The following is a 19150-nucleotide window of genomic DNA, read 5'->3' as shown; positions in this document are numbered from 1 at the left end:
CTATTTTTCTATAAGAATGCAAAACTAAACCTTTATTTATGTCTTATTTTATTATATATGTGTGTGTGTGTGTGTGTGTGTTCGTGTATATTAGAAAGAACATAAGTTTCCGTTAAACCTGTCGTTCGTCTAACCATTTTATAGACCTTCCCACTTCCTTTATTTTTCGTTTTCATTAATCCTATATCTGAATTTTCTCCCACTTTTTTTCGATGTAAACTGAGTTTTCTCCCAGTACTTTTCCCTAGAACCAACTCAACTGTCCCACGTCTAGCCTAAAAAATAATAATACCCCACTACTATTAACTCATCAAACTAAAATGATTTTTTATTTCGTAAGTTGAAAGTTCTTACAAAATAATAATAATAATTGTTTATATATAACTTGGCAAGTTAACTCCTAGTGATTGCGTACATAAGCTTGCAAAGATTTTACTGACCAATGCAGTAATAGACGTGCAATCATGTGTTTATGTTTTTATAACATTTCTCCGTCTAGCCCACCATGATATTTTCACCCAGCCCAGCAAGTTTGCGGATTTCGAGAAAATGCAAATGAGCTTTAAATTCTACCATATATATAAATGGGCTGCATTGATACTACATCATTGTTTCACCCAGCCCACAAAATGGACTAAAAAAACAAATGGACTGGCTGACATGTGGGCCAGTAGGTCGAAGCCTAAGAAGGCGTTGGATTTACATCCAACGGCCGGCATTCTTCTTCAATCTCTCATCTTCTTCCCCCAGCGCTGCCGGGACCGCCTGCTCCAGCCTCTAGCGTCCAGCGGCGGTTTTGTGCTCCTCAGCGAAATGCTACCCCGCCGACGGCCAGGCCATCCCTCCACTCCGCACCTCCTGTTATTCTCTACCGAGTGTAGGCCCACCCCGCACCCGAACCAGTCAAGTTTCCCACTCCTCTCCGTCTGTGACTCCACTGCCGTGTCTTCCCCATCTCCGGGTCGTTCCAGTCTGGGGCCTCGCCGTCGTCCACCGCCTCGGTGCGGTCGGCGCGGCGTGGTCAACATACGAGAGTCATCGGAAGAGGACTGTACATGGAGAGCCTGACGGTTGGGACCCACGAGGTCCATGGTCGCACGTAAGGAAAATTCCTCCTTATTACGCACTGTACGTGGGAAGGGCTTCTGTATTTCGCGAAAAAAACGCCCCCCCCCCGCTGACAGGTCGGACCCACCAGCTATGTCTTCGCACGCAAGGAAGTGCCTCCTTATTACGCACAAAAAAATGAATACCCCCTGCTAGCTGGGACCCACCATAGTGGGTGGCTGACTTGTGGGCCTACTAAGTTGGCGGGGACGGAGAGCTTTGTCAACTTAGTCAATATGAACGATTCTAGCTTCAGTTACCGTACGATGTTCATCCAACGACAGTAGTGCTTCTTCAACCTCTGGTCTTCTTGCTCCAGCCGCCCAAACCAGCGTCGGTCGTGCCGCGTGCTCCTACCTCCCGTGGCCGGCTGTGATGCCGCGGAGGCCTCACCGCCCCCTACTACTCCCACCGCTGGCCAGGGCATCCCTCTACTCACCCACACCCCCTGTTATTTTGCGGCAACGACAGCCTCACACCGCAGTCGAACCAGTGAACCCTCGTACTCCTCTCCGCGTGGGCATCCACTGCCGCGTCTTCCCCGGCTCCGCGTCATCCCCTTCCTAGGCCTCGCCGTCGTCCACCGCCTTGGTGCTCTCGGCGCGGCGTGGTCAATGTGGTCAACGACCGACTTCCATCGGAAGAGTACTGTACGTGGAGAGGCTGACAGCTGGGTCCACGGCCGCAGCTGGGTCCACGGACACAGCCCAGTTTTTTGTGATTTACCAAGTAAGTCGCTTTGTCAGGCCTGTTGGGCTGCAAATCTTTCAAGACGAGGAGAGATTCATTCGGCTGGCCGAGAAAATGGCCTATCAGTAATGAGAAATGGGTTGTACATTTTTAGAACACATCAAACCGGCAATTAGTTTCAAAATTCTTTTTTTCATTTCGAGATTTTAAATTGCATTGATTTTTATGCATGGAAAATTTGTTGGATTTTATATTGATATACATTTATTTTTAAATCAGTTTGAACGTGACTCAAAATTTCGGGATTAAAAACAGTTCGGACCGCACCAAAATATGCAAAATTTCATACAATTTTTTAACCGTGGCCACAATATGGGCTGTAATACTAACAAAAAGAATACGCGCTCCAAAAAAACCTTAAGAATTAGCAAATGGGCTGTAAATTATTAGAAATAATGGCCGATGGGTTGTATGATGTTTTCCACAGATTTGAGACTTTCCTAAAAAAAGGTTGACGCACAAGCAGTTACTGTTGGATGTCCATCCAACGGCCGGCGTGCTTCTTCAATCTCTGCTCTTCCTGCTCTAGCCGCTCAAACAAGCGCCAGCGGGACTGCCTGCTCCCTCCTCCCCGCGGCTAGCTGTGCTGCCGCGCAGGCCTCATTGCCCCACCGTACTCCCATCGCTGGCCTAGCCATCCCTCTACTCACCCACACCTGTTGTTATTCTCCGGCAACGGCAGACGAACCAGTAAGCCCTCATACAGTCGTACTCCCCTCCGCGTGGGTAACAACTGCCGAGTCTTCCCTGCCTCCGTGTCGTTCCCTTCCTAGGCCTCGCCGTCGTCCACCGCCCTGGTGCTCTCGGCGCGGCCTAGTCAACGTGGTTAACGACCGACATGCATCTGAAGTGGACTGTACGTGGAGAGGCTGACAGCTGGGTCCACGGCCGCACGCAAGGAAATGCCTCCTTATTACACGCAAAATAATGGTTCTTCCACCTGACATCTGGTACCCACCGAAAGGGCCTCTGTATTTCGCGAAAAAAACGTTACCCCCGCTGACAGCTCGGACCCACCAGCTATATCTTCGTACGCAAGGAAGTGCCTCCTTATTACGCATAAAAAAATGAATAATCCCCCTATTAGCTGGGACCCAGTATAGTGGCAGGCTGACTTGTGGGCCTACTAAGTTGACGGGGACGGAGGGCTTTGTCAACTTAGTCAATATGCACGATTCTAGCTCCAGTGACCGTACGATGTCCATCCAACGGCCATAGTGCTTCTTCAACCTCTGGTCTTCTTGCTCCAGCCGCCCAAACCAGCGCTGGTCGTGCCTCGTGCTCCTGCCTCCCGTGGCCGGCTGTGCTGCCGCGGAGGCCTCACCGCCCCTACTACTCCCACCGCTGGCCAGGCCATCCCTCCACTCACCAACACCCCCTGTTATTCTGCGGCGACGGCAGCCTCACACCGTAGCCGAACCAGTGAACCCTCGTACTCCTCTCCGCGCGGGCTTCCACAGCCACGTCTTCCCCGGCTCCGCGTCGTCCCCTTCCTAGGCCTCGCCGTCGTCCACCGCCCTGGTGCTCTCGGCGCGGCGTGGTCAACATGGTCAAGGAACGGCTTCCATCGGACGTGGACTATACATGGAGAGGCTGACAGCTGGGTCCACAGCCGCAGCAAGGAAGTGCCTCCTTATTACGCGCAAAATAATTATTCCTCCACCTGACAGCGGGGACCCACCGGACGGGCCACCGTATTTCATGAAAAAACGTTTCCCCCTGACTGCTGGGACCCACCAGCTACATCTTCACACGCAAGGAAGTGCGTCCGGGCAAAAAAACACGATTTGCCCCCTAACAGCTGGGACCTACCAGCTACATCTTCGCAGGCAAGGAAGTGCCTGACAGTCGGGACCCACCTGGTCGAAGGATACGTAGCGTTGTCATTCTGGTCGCGAACGTGTACGTACATACTGGTCGATATAGAGGCGCGCACGTAGCATGTACACGTACAGTCAGCGGCCAGTGTGCAAGAAAGAAAATACGGCCACATACGTACATACGGGCAGGGTCTCGAACGCCTACTCGCGCATACGTACGGCCAGGGCTCGTGTACATGGCTTCGTCAGAATGGAGAAACTGCGTCGTCGTCGTGTTCATGGGGAGCCAACCGGCTGGGTCGGAACGGAATGCGTCGTCGTGTTCATCGGGAGGGCTTGGACGAAACAACTGATGGAAACGAGGCCTGGCATACCGCAGAACGGAGGAAACGGCCTTGTGTTCGACCAGCCACGTTCGAAACGGGATCCTGTTCATCGGGAGGGGTCTGTCGTACCGCAAAACGGAGGAAACGGACCTCCTATGGTCGAAACGGGGGTCCTGTTGATCGGGAGGGGTGTGGCGTACCGCAAAACGGAAGAAACAGACTTGTGTTGGAGCGCTACGGTCGAAACGGGGGTCTTGTTCATCGGGAGGGGTGTGGCCTACCGCAAAACGGGACTCCATGGTATACTGTTCATCTCCACCGTTGACCCCCTCCAGCCTCCACGGGCTACTGTTATCCACCGTCGACCTCCTCCAGCCTCCACCTGCGACTGTTCATCCACGGGCTCCTGTTCATCCAGCCTCTACCGTGCGCTACTCCACCGGCTACTGTTCAACCAGCCCTCTCCACGGGCTCCTGTTCATCCACCCCTCCACGGGCTACTGTTCATCCAGCCCTTCACCGTCTACTATTCATCCAGCCCTCCACGGGGTGGTCCTGTTCATCCAGCCTTCCACGGGGTCCTGTTCATCCAGCCCCAACCGGCTCGATCGATCGGGGTCCTGTTCATCCAGAGGCAACACCACGGGGTCCTTTTCATCCACCCCCACCGGGAACTGTTCATGCGACCCCCCCAGCAACGCTCACTGTTCATCCAGAGGCAGCATCGATCGGCTTTAGTTAGCAGCAGTAGCGAAGGAATCGCTCGATCGGGTACAGTTAACAGCCATCGATCGATCGCTCGGGTTCAGTAACGCATAGCCTGCAGTGCAATCGCTCGGGTTCAGTTAGAGCCCAACACCTCGCTCGGGTTCAGTTAGTGCCCAACGACTCGCACCCACGCGCGTGCGTGTATGAGAGAAACGCGCATCGCTCGGCCCCGACCACCCACCATAACCGGGAACACCCCGATATTTTCCTCGCCCTCGCTTCTACCACGGTTTTTTCCGTCATGGACGGCCCAAAGAATGTCATGCAGCTGCGTCTCCGGCCCGCCCAGGACGAAAAGCCCATTTTCTGTCATGATTTTTTGTCATAGAAGTAGGACCCCGCCACATCTATGATGATACCGGGTTTTGTCACAATTATCGTCATAGAAGTGTCATAAGTATGACAGAATTTTTTTTCGTTCGGCCCAAAATGTCACGGATGTGTCTTTTTTTTGTAGTGTATTGATTGGAGTTATGGGATGTAATAAATCTAATCCAATTATCTCTTTCATATGAAGGTTTAGGTTGCCTTCTAGGTTGTGCATATGTGTATTTTTATTTGATTTTTCAGCAACAATATAGCATCTGATCTTTTATTCGATTTTCAAGAACGATTCATTTACATCCACACACAACCAAATTGTGTATACACCATGGAAGCATTTGGTACACTGCATGGATTTTGGAGTATTTGCATCTTGACTTGGGTCTGGCTGAGTAAACACAGGCAAAAAACCATGTTCTACGCATATTTTGGCAACATGCATTTCACCACTGAGCAGTTTGATGTCTGACGTGTGGTTGGAAACAGTTTTGACTTATGGTTATCAACGTAAAAAGATTGTGAGTACAAAGACAAGACTTGTGAAATGTATAGCGAAATCCACAATTGTCGCTAACTTTCTCACTTGGAGTTTTTGTGTGGAAAAGCTTCAAAGAATGAAACAATATCATCAATGTGATGCAAAAAACATGTTATAGCTTGATATGAGGCTGAGGGACAGGCAAAATGGTTAAGGAGACCTATACCGAGAGTTGATAATGGTTGACAACAGCGATATGTTAAGTTTTTCGCTCCTATGACAACGAGTCAAGTGTTGATGCCAAACACACTGACACAGAGTTATGCGTTGTAAAGGAGAAAGTCCGGAATTATGTAGAAATGCTTGAAGCATAAAAGCAACAGACAAGTGTTTGCGCATCTGCTTATTAAAGGCTTACCGCCCAGTGTGTTCGGAGAACACACAGTCGACATGGGTTTTATGGTATAGTCTAAAATATCCGGACAATAAAAGGGCCCAAGGTTAAAGAATCAGTTTCAAAACAGAGGAGTGTGTTGTAGGTGTTGATTCTATCGGGGATGGACCGTGATGATGAGACATGCTCTACGTGCAAATCTGTGATGGAACGAGTACTTTGAAAGGAGTTATTTCAAAGTATAAAGTTAAAACTATATGATGAGATCAAGGGGGAGAATGTTAGATTGATCTCTTCCCCAATGGGCCCAACGGCCCATTGGACCCTTGACTCATGCCCTGATCGGGGGCGTCCAGCCCAAGCAAGGTTAGTGGGCCCCTGTCGCGCAGTGCCATATAGAGGAGATGGGGACCACGACACAAGGTACGAGGTTCATCACCGCCACTGTATCCCCAACGTCCTAACCCTAGTCCGATCGAGAGGGAGGCGCTGAAGTGATGGGAAGCCCACCGCCCTCACCACTACTCTCTGCCATCACCGGCCATCGTCACCATAGCCGGCACCGACGGGTTCATCTACACAAAGAGAAGGTAGGACTACCGATCTAATCTAGCCTACCCGATCCATGGGTCAAACAATCTAGCCTACCCGATCCATGGGTCTAACAATGGTATCAGGCCATGCTAGGCTAAGATTTTTCGGTACAAAGAATTACACAAAAAGAAAGATCCCTCCCTCCCCCCCAAGAACCCTAGACAGGGCAAAGTAAATCACCGAAGAAGGGCCTCGGGCCTCACCGGAAAAGTTGCGCCACCATTATGGCCGGGCTATTCCTCTCGATCCCGAATCGCATCGGCATGCCGAGGAATCCGGAAGAAGAACTCCACCCCGAGAGGGGCAAAGGGCGCTGCTCGCCGAAAAAAAAAGGATGGGGTTAACCACCACGGCCAAATCCCTCGACGGCGGCGCGCTCGCCGCAAAGGGAGGACGCGCGACCAGCGAGGAGGATGGCCACGGCGCAGAGTTGCCGCGCTCCTCTTCCTCTGTCTCACGCGAAAAAGGAAAGGGGGGTCCTCGCTGCGTCTCTCTGTCTCTCTATCGGAAACGGGGGCGGCGAGGGGAGGGGGAAGGGGCGCTGGCTGATCGAGGTGCCTCCCTGGCTCGCCGCTCCGCCCAGGCTCGCCGCGGGCGTGGCTTGAGGAGCCTGAACTAGGCGTTCAGGAGAGAGAGGAGCGGGCGAGAGAGAGGCGTGTGGGGGGAGGAATGAGCGCTAGGGTTCACCCGAGCGCTGGAGCCCTGTTTTGTTCGGGCGATCCTCGCGTTGGACCATCGGATTGCATCCGACGGCCAGGAACGAGTGGCGCCGGCTCAGATGGGCTGCTGGGCCGAAAGTGGAGGCTGGGCGTCTGGACCGCACTGGGTCGAGGCCTGCTGGGCGGCTGGGCCGCGCGCTGGGCCGAGGCCGCAACCGCACGCCGTTCGAGCTGCAGTTTTTTCCTTCTATTTTGTTATTTGTCCAGTTTTCTGGGCAGATTTAAAATAGTTTTTCTATGCAAATTCTTCCAAAGAAAATTTTGTTTTGAAAATAGAAAAGTAAACAGAAAAATGAAAAGTTCTGAAAATTTAAAAAAAATAGAAAAATAGAAAAATTAAAAAAGTTTCTGAAAATTATTCTTAGCAATGTTTTTCCCCTGTGGGTGAAATCAGATTCAGATAGCTTCCGCTATGACAAAAGAAAGATATTTGTTTTAAAGTTAGAATATGGTATTGTTATTTTCTAACCAACGTTGATGATAACAGTACTATAATTATATGAGTCTTATGTTCAAAGCTTACATCTCCGATAAATTTTGTATCAAAATGGTCAAATTTCAGAGAACAGATAAAGATCAAGAAATGCTCTTAACTAGAGAAATGTATATTTCTTGCTCTCGCTGCAATAAAGTTGATGATGATTATTTCTTAGCAAAGTTGTTTAATAGAAATACTACCGTCACATTGTTAAGGAATTAATGTAGAAGGATGATGTTTTATTCTAATTCTGCCACAACGGTAATTTAGAATATAAAAGGAAAGTTTTTAAAAAGTTTAATGTGCATATTTTTAACTAGACCAACGTAGGGTTATTTGTATGCTCATTATTGTTGATTGTTGGCTAAGGTTTTCTCAGACAAAGTTTTCCATGCTTTCATTCGTGAAAGCGAATGGCTGGGTACTTGTGACCCGAAAGATGACTAAGAAAGGTCATAACGTGAGGGAGTATGTTCTCTCTAAAGAATGGCTTCAAAAGAAAAGAATTCTTGGATATTAATCCAAGAAAAGAGATAGATCATTGAGAGTCTTGGTTGACGAATGTTTTTCAGGTACTCTCTATGAAGATCATTTTGAGATGAAACAAGCAACATACCTGTTTAATTTGACCAACGTCGGATCAAGCATGTGTGTCAAAGAGCATTCGGATTTATTTCCGAATTTGATGATTGAATATGCAGTCAAAAGAGCCAATTCTGGCATTTATGTCCCTTATAGGGAATTACCCGCATAGCGGGAGAAGATGATTATGATAAAACCCGCATGGCGGGAAAAGTCTGGGAAAATACCTGCGTAACTGGTTAAAGTTGACATAGTATTATGTCAAACATCCTGTACGGCAGGAGAAATTTTGGCAAAGGACTTATCCTGTATGACAGGAGAAAGATATGATGACTCATGTGCGTTTAATGTGTCCCACTCTCGGAGAAAAGTATGGAGTAGCTATTATGCTTTCCCAGTACCGACCGTACACCTTATGTGTAACGGTCATTAAGCACTCAATAAATCCAAAGGGAATAAAAGTTACAGACGAACCTAAAGATAAGAACGATATGCAAGTGTGACTTGTAAAGGAACTAATGGTAAAGAACTCTGTTGAGTTTTTGAAATGGAATGAGGAAAAAGTACTCCCATACCAGTCAACAGATAACTTCATTCCGTATGAAGTAATCAGATAAATAAAGTAGATAATCGAAGTTTCCTCAATTCACAAGAGTTATGAATGGTTTTTTGAAATTGTGGCAGAAAAGTTCTTGCCACATTTCGAGGGGGGAAAGAAATATGAGATAAATTAAGAATGCTGAAACTCCCCTATACTTTAGATAATGTGATGCATATTATTCATCTAAAGTGATCTACTAATGAAGAATGTGATCATCTGGGGGAGTACGACGGTCATAATAATACCCCTAAAGAAAAGAAATAGCTGTATTCCTGGATCTTTTACAGTTCTGAAAGCAGACTAAGGAATACTAAGACGGCCCTTAAAGTGCCATAAAGAAGAAAGTTTTAACAGAATAAACCCAAATAATAAAGTTTAAAGGTACCCCATTTTTAGTGAAGATGGAGTAATCTGGGGGAGCATGGTATGAAAATACCTAAGACTCCAATAGATTGTATCTGGGGGAGCATGTTGTATGACCTATACAACATCTGTTGTTAGCTCTATAAAGGATGAATGAGTAAACATGGATCTTGTGATACAGGTCCCTGTAATACCTATTGCCTCTTGGAAATGAAAGTCTATAGAATTAATTTGCCTGTTGGCAATGACAGAGGAACAACAGCCCCATATGAAAGAAGTGCCAGTACCTGAGACACAGATGGTCTCAAGGAATGAGAAAATCAGATACTTCTGATTACTATAAAGTCTATGTTAGTGAAATTCAAATGGAGGTTGATCCCACCTCATTTAAAGCGCTCAATCGAGCTTTGAGAACTGTCTGTTTGTCTAAATGATAAGAGACTATGTGAGATGAAATAAAATTGGTGAATCCCGACGATGTTTGGGACTCATATGTAATTTCAAATGGAGTCAAAACAGTAGGCTGTAAAGGGTCTACAAGGTCAATGTGATTCCAAAGGAAATATGTAAAGGTGTCAAGCGCGACTTAAATCGAAAGATTTTGTGCAAAGAGAATGAATAGATTACAATGAGTGTTAGTGGCATATCATGATCGACATCATGATCTAAGTTACATCAGATGAAAGTAAAGAACACAAGGGATATTGCTTCAATAAGATTTTCTATGGACTAGAGCAAGTCTCTAGACAGTGGCATTTAAAGTTAAAAGAATCAGATGTTACTTTGGGTTAAAGAAAATGAGAGGACAGTTGTATTCATGCAAAGTTATAGAATAGGAAACTCATTCTAATCCTGTGCGTGTGGATGACGTCCTACTTGCTAGTGGTCATGTCAATCTATTGTAGGAGGAGAAAAGAAGTACTAGTCCTCAAAGTTCAAAAGAATGTTCTCGGTAGAGTGTCTCTCATATAATTATTGAGATTCGCCAACAAAAGAATAAAAGGGGTATTAGGAATGTCGCATGGACATGCTAAGAAAGGTCTCTAAAGTATGCATGCGAGAAAACCTACGCCTGTTCTTATAGTCAAGGGTAATGGAACTGAAAACTATGGTGTTCCAAAAGTTGATGAGAAAAGATTGAAAACGGATATGGGACCATATGCTTCAGTTGTTGGAAGCTCAATATATTACCATGACATAGTTGACGTATCCGGGTTCTTTTGGCAATGTCCAGTCCATATATAGATCACTGGAATGGAGTCAAAGATGTCGGCCTCATGCTGAAAGAAATAAATGTTCTAAAAAGATTGTGAGTACAAAGACAAGACTTGTGAAATGTATAGCGAAATCCACAATTGTCGCTAGCTTTCACACTTGGAGTTTTTGTGTGGAAAAGCTTCAAAGAATGAAACAATTTCATCAATGTGATGCAAAAAAAACATGTTATAGCTTGATATGAGGCTGAGGGACAGGCAAAATTGTTAAGGAGACATGTACCGAGAGTTGATAATGGTTGACAACAGCGATATTTTAAGTTTTTCGCTCCGATGACAATGAGTCAAGTGTTGATGCCAAACATACTGACACACGAGTTATGCGTTGTAAAGGAGAAAGTCCGGAATTATGTAGAAATGCTTGAAGCATAAAAGCAATAGACAAGTGTTTGCGGATCTGCTTATTAAAGGCTTACCACCCAGTGTGTTCAGAGAACACACAGTCGACATGGGTTTTATGGTATAGTCTAAGATTTCCGGACAATAAAAGGGCCCAAGGTTAAAGAATCTGTTTCAAAAAAGAGGAGTGTGTTGTAGGTGTTGATTCTATCGGGGATAGACCGTTATGATGAGACATGCTCTACATGCAAATCTGTGATGGAATGGGTACTTTGAAAAGAGTTATTTCAAAGTATAAAGTTAAAAGTATATGATGAGATCAAGGGAGGGAATGTTAGATTGATCTCTTCCCAAATGGGCCCAATGGCCCATTGGACCCTTGACTCACGCCCTGATCGGGGGCGTCCAGCCCAAGCAAGGCTGGTGGGCCCCTGTCGTGTAGTGCCATATAAAGGAGGTGGGGACCACGGCACAAGGTACGAGGTTCGCCACTCCCACCGTTCCCCACTCCTAACCATAGTCCAATCGAGGGGGAGGCGCTGAAGCGACGGGAAGCGCCACCAGCCATTTATACACCGAGCTCCCCTCCGTTCATCACCGACACCGGGAGCTCCTAGAGACGAGGATAAGGTAAACTACCGCGAATCATCTAGCCTACCCGATCCTGAGGATCTAACAGCAGGCAACCAAACTATGTGCATCTGGGGTCTTTTTGCCTGCATCCCCTCAAACCGGCTCACCAGAGCCATGCTCGATTGGCAATGTAAACAAACACGCCCCTACTAGCTTTGGTTGTCTTGACGTACCAAGTTTGTCCATCAGGCTACAAGTGGACGCGAGCTGCCCACGGCGCCTACATAAAAACCCACATAATCAACGTTCACGGACCCCTGCGGATAGAGCAGCCAGATATCTGGCATATGTGGGCTGTCCCACGGCGTCCGCATCAAGCCCACGTTTCCACGATGATGTCCCTAATGGGTGCCGCCGCCGTCCAGTTCCGCCATGGTCGCAAAGACCGCCGTCCAGTTCCGCCGCAGCGCTGCTGTTACACCGCATGGCCTTTTGCACCCCTCGCCCTGCGCGTCGTACAAGGCGCCATGTCGTACGGACCTTTACCCGTACATGAGGTGAAAACCATCGACGCCGTGGCTATGTCTGCAGCTAGCTACTGGCTGGCCTTGAACGGTTGAACAAGTGGGATCATTTCCAGTTCTTTCGCAAGAAAATTACCCTGGTCATCAGCCATATTCAGTGCGAGCTAGCATGGATATGCGGCAGTTGCAGATATGCAGATGCACTTTGCCCAACACAGGGAGGCAGCAGGTAGTGTTGAACCTATCTATCCATCCTGACATGGGGATAGCAAAGAGGATCCAATCCATGTAGCTAGACTACTAGTTGATTGTTGCCTTTCAATCTTACAAGGATCCAAGAGTAGTAATTAAATCTGAATCTTCACATATACTAGTATCCTCTACAAGTGTACATCTGTTCGTCAGATTCCGATGTTTCAAATATGAGTCCTTATGCCTTCTAATTCTTAACTGAATTTAATGCAAACTAGGGCATAACAACCTGCTTTTAGTAGCTCAGGATCCTAGATACAAGGCACGTACAGAACGTTATAGTAGGAGTTGTATGTGAAGTCGTTACACATAGGAATACGACCTGAAATTATGTGGGACGAGAGGCAACTGCGGACAAAACTGCATGTTATGTGGCAAGCCCGCATAAGCCCACTTAATTACGCGGGCTGATGCGGCGTGATGCGGGCGTCCCGCAGGGCGTCCCACTTGCAGCCCGATTTGTCTATGAGTGATGGCGTCGTTGGTTAAAGATCCGAGTAAAATAAAATTGTTTGAGTTCCATAACATGGAATGATTCCATTCCCTTGTTTTAAAACGAATAGTTGGATGAAACTGAATACTTTCATTTGAGCGTTTGATCGGCAGTGGCGGAACTTCATGTACTGCTTAGGGGGCCGTCGCCCCCCTAGCCCTTGGATGTTCACTAGTAGAAAAGGGGGCTTTTGTCCCGGTTGGTAAGGGCCTTTAGTCCCGGTTTTTAAACCGGGACTAAAGGGTCGTTACTAATGCCTCCCGGCAGGAAATTTTATGATTTTTTTTTTGAAAAAAAAATTTGCGAATTTTTTTTAATTTTCAAATTTCTGAATTATTTTAACCTCTCCCTCATCACTGCTCAATTTATCCTCTAATCTCTAATCACCCCTCATCATTCCAAATCATCTAACTTCCCGGACGGTCACCCATCCTCTCAATACTCTAGCCTGAGCACGCTTAACTTCCGGGTTCTATTCTCCCTCGTTTCCAAGTCTGCACATGTTTTTTCCTAACAATAGTAAGATGTCAATCCTATTAACCCTCAGGAATTTAACTTGAGCATGAAGTGACACATTTCATTGTTTGAGTTTGAAACTATTGTTTTAAAAAACAATTATTATTTAGTAACACTAATATTTCTGGAATAATTAGTTTGACCATTGTTTGACCACAGTTTGACCAGATTTGACCACAGTTTGACCAGATTTGACCAAAATTTAAAACAACTGAAATAATTATTTAGTAACATTAATATTCTAGAATAATTAGTTTGACCACAGTTTGACCACAATTTGAATTTTTTTGAATTTTTTTGCCTCTCCAGATCTTAAAAGCCCCGTATCTTTTTTCTGTTAGGTTTTTGAGGATTTTGAAAATGTTTAACGGGGTTCCCCAGGTTAAATTCGTATGTAACTTTTCGAGTAGATGATTTTTCATATAAAAAACTTTTTCATCCGAGTTCGTATGCAAAAGTTATCCCCATTTTAAGAAATTCCGGAGAGATTTTGCAAATAAAGTCGAAATTCATATTTGTTAATTTTCCCAACAACTAGACCACATATCACATGGGAAACTTATTTTATTTTATTTTTTTGACACTTCCATCATTTTCTTTTGTTTTTTCTAAAACTGAAAAGGCGGTCGGGGGGGGTAGAGTTTGAAAATGGGACCTTTAGTACCGGTTCGTGCCATGAACCGGTACTAATGCCTCAAAGCCCATTAGTACCGGTTGGTGGCACCAACCGGGACTAAAGGTCTAACCTTTAGTCCCGGTTGGTGCCACCAACCGGGACTAATGGGCATCGCACCCTTTAGTCCCGGTTCGTGGCACCAACCGGGACTAAAGGGCCCAGGTGAACCGGGACTAATGCCTTAGCCGCACGAATCGGGATAAATGCTCACATTAGTCCCGGTTCATGACTGAACCGGGACTAATGTGAAAACTGCCCTGTGACCAAAGCCCTGTTTTCTACTAGTGGTTTAATGAAGAAAAATAATTAAAAAAACGCATAGATTAAGCAAAATGCATTCATTTGCCCCCCTCAAACATGTGTATTTTCTCCTTGCCCCCCTTTGATTCTCTCCTAGCTCCATCACTGTTGATTGGAGTTATGGGATGTAATAAATCTAATCCAATTATCTCTTTCATATGAAGGTTTAGGTTGCCTTCTAGGTTGTGCATATGTGTATTTTTATTCGATTTTTCAGCAAAAATATAGCATCTGATCTTTTATTTGATTTTCAAGAACGATTCATTTACATCCACACACAACCAAATTGTGTATACACCATGGAAGCATTTGGTACACTGCATGGATTTTGGAGTATTTGCATCTGTGATTGACTTGGGTCTGGCTGAGTAAACACAGGCAAAAAACCATGTTCTACGCATATTTTGGCAGCATGCATTTCACCACTGAGCAGTTTGATGTCTGACGTGTGGTTGGCAACAGTTTTGATTTATGGTTATCAACGCGAAAAACATAGAGTTTGGTTGTGCGCGACCTATGTGGTGGTCACCACTTCTCACCAGCGCCGACCTTACTACACATTTATACACTATATATGCCATATGAAATATACATTGTTTCAATCTAGTACCAAAGGCAGGTAGTTCATCCTAATTACTAACAAATTGTAATACAAATTAACACTCATATGGGTCAATAGGAGAAAGTTAATCGACGCCGAACTAGGGGGAAGTCCATCCTCGTCTTTTTCTTTAGATCTTTGTGCTACCTCTGTTTGTCCACATTGCCTTAGCCCACTCAAGACTTTTGTTTTTCCAAGTTCCATTGTCAAACGCATCAACGTCATGGCTGGAGTTATCAACATCATCAGCCGTCACATCTTCCTCATCCGGTAGAAGCTCGTCACAACCCCATTCTAGGGTCCAGTTGTAGTTATGGAGAATGCAGCATGTAAGAACAAGCCTAACTTAGGTGGAAAAGGGTGAAAGGACTTCTGATCAAAGATCTTAAATATATTCTTCAAAGCTCCATGCCCTCTCACCATAACTCTAAGACTAGAGCGTCTGAGATTGAACAATTCCTGTACAATCTTAGGATAGTTCATATAAGGGAACTCGTTGAGATGATACCTGATTTTTCTGAAGCGTGGAAGAACACCAGGACGACATGCATATCTAGCATCTCCTAGGTAGAACTTACCATCGGGGAAATTGATGCCACCAGGTCGAGCCATTCTTTCAACAAGAATGTTAGCATCATGGGCTGACCTTGCTACTCCCGTAGGAATTGTTGGATTTTTCTGAAGAGGAAGGGTGATATAGCACACCAGTAGAAAGTATTTCCCTCAGTTAAGAACTAAGGTTTAATCAAACTAGTAGGAGCCAACAAGCTAACAAGATAAGCAGCACCTGCACACAAACAAAATAAAAGCTTGCTCCCAAAGCAAGGGGGTTGTCAATCCCCTCATCTTGCTACTTGCAAGTTTGAAAGCAAATAGTGATAGATAGTGGTATGGCAAAACGGCAAAACCATAAAAGACAATAAGAGAACGATTGTGTAAACGCAAGTACTAATAGAGAATGGACATGGGGGGCCATAGGTTAACTAGTGATATAGCACACCAGTAGAAAGTGTTTTCCTCGGTTAATAACCAAGGTTTAATCGAAACAGTAGGAGTCAACAAGTTAACAAGATAAGCAACACCTACACACAAACAAAATAAAAGCTTGCTTCTAAGGCAACGAGGTTGTTAATCCCCTCATTTTGCTAGTTGCAAAATTAAAAGCAAATAGTGATAGATAGTGGTATGGCAAAACGGCAAAACAATAACAGATAGTAAAAGAACAATTGTGTAAACGCAAGTACTAATAAGAATGGACCCGGGGGCCATAGGCTCACTAGTTGCATCTCTCTCTCGAGTAGGTAGTGGCATGGTAGACAAATTACTGTTGGGCAATTGATGGAAAAGCAACAATTTATAACTATGATCATTCATGGCATAATCTTGTATAGGCATTATGTTTGTGATAAGTAGACCGTTATCCAACTGCATATACTATTATTACTCCACCCGAAAACCACTATCCAGCATGCATCTCAAGGTATTAAGTTTAATGAAAAACAGAGCAACGCAATAAGCAAGATGACATAATGTAGACAAAAAGAAATCTATCAGTAAGATAAATTCCCGTTGTTTTACCCTTAGTGGCAACAATACTATATGTGTGTTGGTCCTTTCTACCACTGGAGTATAATCACCGCAAGATTGAACCCACTACTATGTACCACTCACTCTAAAGAGTTACCCATCTATCTTTGCCAGAGAAGACAAATAACTCGAAAGCATACATAACTATTCAAATATGCAGCAAAGAAACTTCAAAAGATCCAATTGATTTCAACAATCTGATCATAAATCCACAATTCATTGGATCCCAACAAAAACACCACAGGAATTACATCGGATCGATCTAAAAGAGAACTTTGTATTGAATATCTGAGAGAGAGAGATCTAGCTACTACTATGGACACGTAGGTCCTAAAGGAACTACTCACACATCATCATGGGGGCAGGAAGGTTGATGAAGAAGCCTATGACAATGGTTTACCCCTCCAATGGAGCCCCAGAACAGGGCTCCAGATGGGATCTCTTCAAAACAGCGGCCTGCGGTGGCGCTATTTCTTTTCTGGATGGCTTACGAATGGTTTCAGGATTATGGGATTTATAGGCGGAAGAATTAGGTCAAGAGGTGGTTCAGGGGGTCCAAATGGATAGGTTGCACGGCCCCGCCATGTGTCCATGTGGGAGCCTCGTGGGTCCCCTTGATTCTCCTGAAGTTTCTAGTTCCTTCTCGTCTAGAAAAAATCATCAAAAACACGCATCGTATTTGGACCTTCCTGGATAATGATTTTCTGTGAAACCAAAAAATAAGTAAAAAAACAGGAACTGGCACTAAGTTAATAGGTTAGTCCAGAAAAATAATATAAAAACATATGAAATTAATAATATAATAGCATGAAAGAATAAAAAATTATATATACATTTGAGACGTATCAATCATTCCCAGCTAGCTAACACATATATGAACTTCAGATCAAGGTCGACAACGACAAACACATTCTGGCTTGTGTAGTACTTTCTACCTCCGTATGGTGTAGTCCGTGCCCTCCACACTCTAGTAGTCGCATGAGTACCATCTACTGCACCAATATAATCCTCTGATGACATGAAAATATATTGTTACAACTCTATAGAAATAATACAATCATGTTATGGGATGAACTATGATTCTGCTCACCTTGGAATACAGGTACTATATTGGGCTCCGAGATCCTCAGTAGCATACAAGACTTGTTTGAAATACCTGGAAATGGTCTCCATGGATCTGTTCAATGTGTCGGGCCCTGAATCTCTGATTATGACCTACAACATGAAGGAATATCACAACTTGCTCTTCCATAGAGGTGTGAATGTTATCTTCTAGTAGCCCCCTATTGCTAAATGTCTCCACAAGCATGCAAAAAGATAGTCTTAGCATTCGAAGCATGTTCATAGCCTTTATGTTCTTCTTGTTGTTGATGTAGTTCAGATTCGTCATCTTCTTCCTATCTAGGTTTAAAAGTGGACCATAACCGGTGACAGGACTATCACTCTGATGGACAACTTTCTTGTGGATCAACTTGGCCCAGGCTTGAATCACAGTTACAAGTGTTGCTGCGTGAAAAATTAGGTTCATCTGTTTGTCCACTACGACCTAATAATGACATCGATGTTGCGATAAGCAATGACAAAATCGGATCTCCAAGTCGTACCTAATGACCTAACATAGGTGGGGGACTGTATGCTACTTACACCATTTGGAGCTAACAACCCTGCCACGGCGGAGATGAGGAAGACATTATGAAAGACTTGACGTACAAGCCAAGGATACAAAAGCCATGGAGGACTCTACCTCTACCGACATAGCCGGCCTATTTTTTTAGCCCTAGGACCCCGGGTATGCTATATAAGCCGGGGGTCGGGCTCGTCAATAGACATATAATAATTCCTTGGTATTCACATGTACTGCAATATAAGTACACGAGAAAGAGTAGGGCATTGTGTTCATCGTGAGAGCCTGAACCTGGGTTAGTCCTTCTTCATGTTACAATTAGCCCAACCGCCTAGCTAGGATACCCTACAAAGGGATCTGCCGGATCTAGCTCAGACACCCGCATTTTTTCACCGTCTTTAATGAAATGGTATTCGCGAGTTTCAAAAATGTTCCCCATATTTTAAAAGATGTTCATTGTGTATTTAAAAAATGTTCACTACATTAAAAAAATCTTCTCATATTTATAAACGTTCATCATGCATTTTATAAATGTTCATCATGTATTTTCAAAAAATATTCACCATGCTCTAATTTTTTTGCCTGTATTTTAGAAAGGTTTGTCATGTATTTTTAGAAAATGTTTGTCGTGTATCCTGAAAATTTATTTTTAAAAAGTTCATCATGCATTCTTTTTCAAAAAATTAACCGTATATTGTAAAAACAAGTGAACTCTAATGTGATCAATTTTCTTCATGCAGTATATCACAATATTTTTGGCATTGGCGCTGTTGGCCCTCGCAGTGAAGCGTAGTGGGCTGGCCCGGCAAACGCAAAGCTGGTACCTCGTTCTACTCCTCGCTTATTCCAGTCACTCGCTAGTGAAATCTCGGGTTCATCCTTGATGTTTGGCAAATTTTCATAAATTCAAAAAGAATATTTACAAAAGAGTTCAAAATTGAAAATACACAAATATTGAAAAAAATCATGAATTTTAAAATGATCATAATTGTTTTTAAAAATCATGAATTTAAAAAACACGCACTAAAAAAAGACACAATTTCAAAAAAAAAATACAAACTTAAAAAAGTTCCCAAACTCAAAAAAG

This window comes from Triticum aestivum, chromosome 2D (genome assembly GCF_018294505.1).
Source record: "Triticum aestivum cultivar Chinese Spring chromosome 2D, IWGSC CS RefSeq v2.1, whole genome shotgun sequence".
NCBI classification, from domain to species: Eukaryota; Viridiplantae; Streptophyta; class Magnoliopsida; order Poales; family Poaceae; genus Triticum; species Triticum aestivum.
Note: the sequence above shows the minus strand (reverse complement) of the source record.